The sequence below is a fragment of the Triticum dicoccoides genome, chromosome 6B, assembly GCF_002162155.2.
Source record: "Triticum dicoccoides isolate Atlit2015 ecotype Zavitan chromosome 6B, WEW_v2.0, whole genome shotgun sequence".
Taxonomy (NCBI): domain Eukaryota; kingdom Viridiplantae; phylum Streptophyta; class Magnoliopsida; order Poales; family Poaceae; genus Triticum; species Triticum dicoccoides.
Genome location: NC_041391.1, coordinates 84,837,185 through 84,843,924, shown reverse-complemented (window position 1 = coordinate 84,843,924; position 6,740 = coordinate 84,837,185). Strand labels below are relative to the sequence as shown.

Below are 6,740 nucleotides of genomic sequence, written 5' to 3'. Positions count from 1 at the left end.
TGTCCGTGATCACATCCGGGACTCCGAACTTCTTCGTTACATCAAAATACACAAACTCATAATATAACCGTCATCGAAACCTTAAGCGTGCGGACCCTATGGTTCGAGAACAATGTAGACATGACCGAGACACGTCTCTGGTCAATAACCAATAGCGGGACCTGGATGCCCATATTGGCTCCTACATATTCTACGAAGATCTTTATCGGTCAGACCGCATAACAACATACGTTGTTCCCTTTGTCATCGGTATGTTACTTGCCCGAGATTCGATCGTCGGTATCCAATACCTAGTTCAATCTCGTTACCGGCAAGTCTCTTTACTCGTTCCGTAATACATCATCTCACAGCTAACTCATTAGTTGTAATGCTTGCAAGGCTTCAGTGATGTGTATTACCGAGAGGGCCCAGAGATACCTCTCCGACAATCGAAGTGACAAAACCTAATCTCGAAATACGCCAACCCAACATCTGCCTTTGGAGACACCTGTAGTACTCCTTTATAATCACCCATTTACATTGTGACGTTTGGTAGTACCCAAAGTGTTCCTCCGGTAAACGGGAGTTGCATAATCTCATAGTTATAGGAACATGTATAAGTCATGGATAAAAGCAGTAGCAACATACTAAACGATCGTGTGCTAAGCTAATGGAATGGGTCATGTCAATCAGATCATTCTACTAATGATGTGACCTTGTTAATCAAATAACAACTCTTTGTTCATGGTTAGGAAACATAACCATCTTTGATTAACAAGCTAGTCTAGTAGAGGCATACTAGTGACATATTGTTTGTCTATGCATTCACACATGTATCATGTTTCCGGTGAATACAATTCTAGCATGAATGATAAACATTTATCATGAAATAAGGAAATAAATAATAACTTTATTATTGCCTCTAGGGCATATTTCCTTCACCCGCTCCCGCTCCGCAAAGGAGCAGCGGGTGGCTGGCGGCCAAGCCCTCTAGTGGTCTGAGCTCCATGGACAAGGCCCGCCTTGTTCTTATGAAGAAGGAGGGGATTCTCGTCGGCGATGGGCCGCCCTCTCCCGGTGCGCTCCAGAAGTACAAGGACCTGTACAAGGAAGAGCTCCCCCAACGCTTCATCGACGCCGTAACCGCGCTGATGGATGCGACTGCAAGTGGAAAGACCAAGGCCCCGAAGAGCAAAGCGTCGACGGCCAGGATGGTGGCTGAAGGGCAGGCTATGGCAGTTTGAGCTCGGTCTGCGAACCAAGTGTCTCCAGTTTTTCTATGTTTAGTTTGTTTCTTACCTGTTCTTCTCTGGAGTTAGTGCGGCTGTTCGTCAGTTCGAAGGGTGTTGTTCCTCTGAACTTGAGTCTGCCTCTGCAATGTGTTGTCAGATTGATGTTTATTGTCAGATTGAAAGGTTCCGTTAAGCTGAGTGTTGCTAGTCAAGCATGGCTGCTTAGGACTGTTTGTTCGCGGCATGGAATGCTGGTTGTGATGTTGCTATTGTGCTCCCTTTGGCCTCTGGTTTGGGCTATTGTTTCTCAATGAGTCACCAGTTGTTTATGGATATAAAGCTGCTGAATTGGAATGTCAGGGGGCTGCATAATCCTGCGAAGAGAAGATCTGTGGCAAAGCTGATTGCGGAGCTGAGCTGTAACATTGTTTGTCTGCAGGAGACGAAATTGGAACACTTTGACAAGATGATCGTCTCTGAAGTTGTGGGGTCAAGATTCTCTGATAGCTTCATTTTCAAGCCTGCGTGTGGTTCGAAAGGGGGCATTTTAATTGCTTGCTCCGGTGATTTTTCCGTCGATAGGCTGTTGTCAGCCCCAGATGAGTTCTCGCTGACGGCCACGATCTCTGATAAGTCGAATAATGCTTCTTGGACCATAACGAGGGTGTATGGACCACAGATGATTGATGACAAGCGTCGATTCCTGGCTGAGTTGACTGCCCTGAAACCATTGGTTATGAAAGAGTGGCTGCTGTTGGGAGATTTCAATCTTATTAGCAAGGCCGAGGATAAAAACAATTCCAATATTAACCTGGGAATGATGGCTCAGTTCAGAAGCACCATTGGCCTGCTGGAGCTGAGGGATCTGCCTCTCACTGGAAAGAAATTCACTTGGTCTAATGAGCGAGCCGGCACAACATTGACCAGAATTGATCGCGTGCTTATATCTAATGAGTGGGAACTCAGTCATCCTCACTATTTGCTCGCACCGGCATCGTCGGCTGTTTCAGATCACACTCCCTTGATGCTGGCGAAGATGGATGTCAAGGTTTTCAAGGGCTTCAGATTTGAGGCATACTGGGTCAAGATGCAAGGTCTTGATGATGTGGTCGCTCGAAGCTGGAACAAGACTCTGAGATCGTGTGACTCCGTCAGGAGACTGCATACAAAGCTCGCACGCGCGGCTAAAGCCCTCAGGGCTTGGGACAAGAGCATAAGGGCAGCTTCCAACCTGGCATTCAATGTTGCAAATGAGGTCATTTTTCAGCTCGACCTCGCAATGGAAAGCCGCGAGCTTTCCGAACCTGAATGGACGCTCCGTAGATTTCTCAAGGCCAAGCTGTTAGGAATTGCGGCTATGGAGAGGATCCGATGGCGCCAACGGTCCAGATTAAACACAATCAAGGCTAGCGATGCTAGTTCAAAGCTTTTTCATCTTAGGGCGAACGGAAGAAGAAGGAAAAATCATATTCCTACGCTTAGAGGACCACAAGGGGATGTGTTTGATCACAAGCAGAAAGAGGATATTCTTCTGGATCACTTCAAGAGCCTGTTGGGTACACCGATGCATGAGAGAAGAGTGTTAAACTGGGACATGTTGCGGCTGCCCTCGGCTAACCTGCAAAGTTTGGATGCGCAATTCACCGAGGATGAGATAAAAGCTGCAGTCTTTGATCTGCACGACGAAAAGGCTCCCGGGCCTGATGGCTTTATTGGCAGATTCTTCAAGTGCTTCTGGGCACTAATAAAGGAGGATTTGGTAGCTGCGATTCAGCAATTATATCACCTAAGAGGAGACAACTGCAAACTACTCAATTCTGCTCACATTGTGTTGTTGCCAAAGGTTTCAACTTCCATGCATGCCTCGGATTTCAGGCCCGTCAGTTTGCTGCACAGTTTTGCCAAGATTTTTTGCAAAATCCTAGCAAATCGGTTGGGCCCGGAGCTTCAACGCCTCATCTCCTGCACCCAGAGTGCTTTCATTCGCGGGAGATCTATCCAGGACAACTTCCTCTATGTTCAGAACACCATAAAAGATGCTCACAAGCGGAATATCCCGCTGATGTTTCTGAAGCTCGATTTTGCGAAAGCTTTTGACTCTGTTAGTTGGCCATATCTGCTTGATGTTATGAAGGCTTATGGGTTTGGACAGCGCTGGAGGGACATCATTTGTCTGTTGTTAACTTCCTCATCCTCTCGTGTGCTCCTCAATGGCCTGCCCGGACCAGCTTTTGCCCATAAAAAAGGTTTTCATCAAGGGGACCCTCTTTCTCCGATGCTATTCATTCTGGCTATGGATCCACTCATGAGAATCCTGGAAGAAGCAACAAATCAAGGCATTCTGGACCCAATCCCCCGGAACGCGGCTAGATTGAGGGCCAGTCTCTATGCTGACGACGCCGCTATTTTTGCCACTCCTGACAGCCGACAGATCGAGACCATTATCAGAATTCTGGAGGTCTTCGGCAGTGTCTCAGGCCTTGTAATCAACCCCACCAAGTGTGTGCTCTACCCTATTCAGTGTCGGCATCTTGATGTCAACATCCTGTCAGCCAGCTTTGGGGGATCTGTGGGATCTTTCCCTTGCAAATACTTGGGGCTGCCCCTCTCGTTGAGAAATTTGAGGAGAATCGATCTCCAACCGCTCCTGGACAAGGGTACAAGCAAACTAGCTGTTTGGAAAGGAAGGCTCATGAATAGAACCGGCCGACTTGACCTGATCAACTCGGTCCTCACTGCCACCATCACCTATTTCCTCACGTCTTTCTCCCCCAGCAGATGGTTCACTACCAAATTTGATAAGCTAAGGAGAAATTTCCTATGGAACGCCGATGAGGAGGCGCATGGGGGAAAATGTCTGGTTAACTGGAAGAGAATCTGTGCACCTTTAAGCGTGGGTGGCCTGGGCATCAAGGATATCGATGCTTTTGGCCGGGCTCTTCGGCTTCGCTGGCCTTGGTTTGAATGGGATAGCTCGGACAGGCCATGGAAAGGGACCCCGGTGCCTTGCAATCCACCTGACCTTAATCTTTTTGCGGCATGCACTTCGATTTCTCTGGGAGATGGCCGTTTAGTGAAATTCTGGAGTCATAGATGGTTAGAGGGCGAAGCTCCAAAAGATTGGGCTCCTGATCTTTTTCGGATGGCAAGGTCCAAAGGGCTCACTGTCAGTCAGGCTCTTGATGGAGACGCATGGATGAGAGGACTGCAGAATATCAACTCTGCTGGGCTGATGAACTCTTTTATTAGCCTCTGGATGAAATTACAGGATGTGTCCTTGCTCTCTAGACCTGACACAATCACTTGGAAGCTAACGGCTAGCGGACAATACACGGCAAAATCGGCTTACCAAGTTCAGTTCTTGACGTGTATCCCACAACCACACCTGCAGCAGGTCTGGAAGATTACAGCTGAAAAGAAAGTAAAGTTCTTCATCTGGACCCTCCTTCAGAATAGACTTTGGACCGATGATCGACTACAAGCGAGAAACTGGGATCACAATGACTTGTGTGCTGGTTGCGATCAAGTGCTGGAATCCGCACATCACTTGATTCTTGACTGCCCTTTTGCCAAAGAAATTTGGTTCAAGACCAGCTCCTTCTTCCCGCTTGCATCCCAGGCTGCTCGGCACGCTTCATCAATCTCAGCTTGGTGGAACAGAGTGACAAAGTTAAAGAAAAAAGGACGCCAAGTGGACGAATGCACGGCGGCAGTTTACATCGCTTGGAATATTTGGCTCGAGAGAAACAGAAGGATCTTTAAGGAGTCAGCGCAACCGTCAACGGATGTCCTTATTAGAGCTAGAGATGACATTAGCCTCCTTTCGGAGGCATGGGAGGAGTAGGTCATTTTGAGTAGTGGGGCTGTTTAGCAGCCCAGGCTAATATTACTCTCTGCTTCCCCCCCTCATCCTGTTTCTATTGCTTAGAAACTTTGTACAGTTTTCCCCCTCCTATAATGAAATAGGCAGAGCTCCTGCCAGTTCCGGTCAAAAAAAATGCATGCCGAAATACCTCACAACACTAGATTGAGAATGGAGGCGTGCAAGCAAACGCCGTTGGCACCGGGCAAAAGCGGCCCACGGAGATCATGAACACCTCTTTAGGTTTCTCTAGCTATATAAACCGTCCAGAGATCAAGAGTATAGCTACCCATACAGACAACTGATTAAGATAGGGCTGAATTGGAACAATGTGGATGAAGACCATGTTCTTGGTGCTCCTACTATGCATGCTGGTGGCGACACCAATGGCGGCCGAGTACGGTGTGGGGAGCCATAACAGTGGTCCTTGGATGTAGTGTGATCCGGCCATGGGCCACACGGTGAGCCCGCTCATGGGCTGCCGAGCAATGGTGAAGCTCCAGTGCGTGGGCAACCAGGTGCCGGAGGCTATCCAAAGAGACTGCTGCCAGGAGCTCGCCAACATCACCAACGACTGGTGCAGGTGCCATGACCTCGGCAGCATGCTGAACAGCGTGTATCAGGAGCTCGGCGCGCGGGAGGGAACGGAGGTGTTCCCGGGTTGTCGGAAGGAGGTGATGAAGCTCACAGCGGCGAGCGTGCCTGCGGTCTGCAAGGTGCCCATTCCTAACACGAGGGGTGGAGAAGGTGTCTGCTACTGGGCCTAGTCAAGCCAATCTGCTTTTTAATTAGTGTGGTGAGTGTGCACAGGATAAATAAAATGAAGTAATGGTGTATGTGCCTATGCGAGAGGCATGCTTCGGGAATAAATGTGAACTCAATTTCGCATCGATGGATTGCACCAGTATCTCAGATAGAGAATGTATCCTGTGCAACGGCCGGACTCATGCACCAGATGCTCCGAGCCATTCTGCACCAGTGGATTAAAAATTGATGGGCGGGATGTTATCATCAGCTAGCTGCCGGTATATTTTACAGAGTGGACCTTGCAAAATCATTTAACTGTGCAAAACAGTCCCTACGAACCCATCATCTCCTTCCTTTCCTCTGTTCCCTTTCTGTACCTCTACTTGGCAATCTGTGAGCTAGGGTTAACCATTTCCTCCATCGCCACTCTCTCTGAGTCTATCCTCTGAAACGACATCAGCCAGCAGCCACCGTCATCACCGTCGGGGAGCATGTAAATGTATCATGGAGAGGGATAGATTGTGGAGATAGAGGGAAGAGGGATTTGCAGCGGGGTAGGAGTTGTGCTGAAGAGAGCTCACACTGTCCTAAATCGCTTGGTACAGAGAGGGGATCTTGCAGAGATAGGTACAGATCGGGACAGAGTACAGGGAAGGAGATGATGGGATTTCAGAAGGACTTTTATGCAGTTCAGTCACTTGACAATGTCCATTGTGTAAAATGTATCCGCGGCCAGCTTGTGATAACATCCAGTCCATCTATTCCCCATCCAGTGGCCGAGAACCGCTTGGTGTACTGGGTGATGTGGCTGTGTTGTCGTAAGAACATCAACACGTATATATCGAGAGAGGGAGTAAACCCGAGATCGGCACAAATAGATGTGAAGATAAAAACAAGGAGTAATATTCTGCCACCGACGC

General features: G+C 48.4%; 1 pseudogene; it reads left to right on the top strand.

Moving 5' to 3' along the window:
* Positions 1-5,402: 5,402 nt before the first annotated feature.
* Positions 5,403-5,840, top strand: LOC119326180 (annotated as a pseudogene).
* The last annotated feature ends 900 nt before the right edge of the window (positions 5,841-6,740 follow it).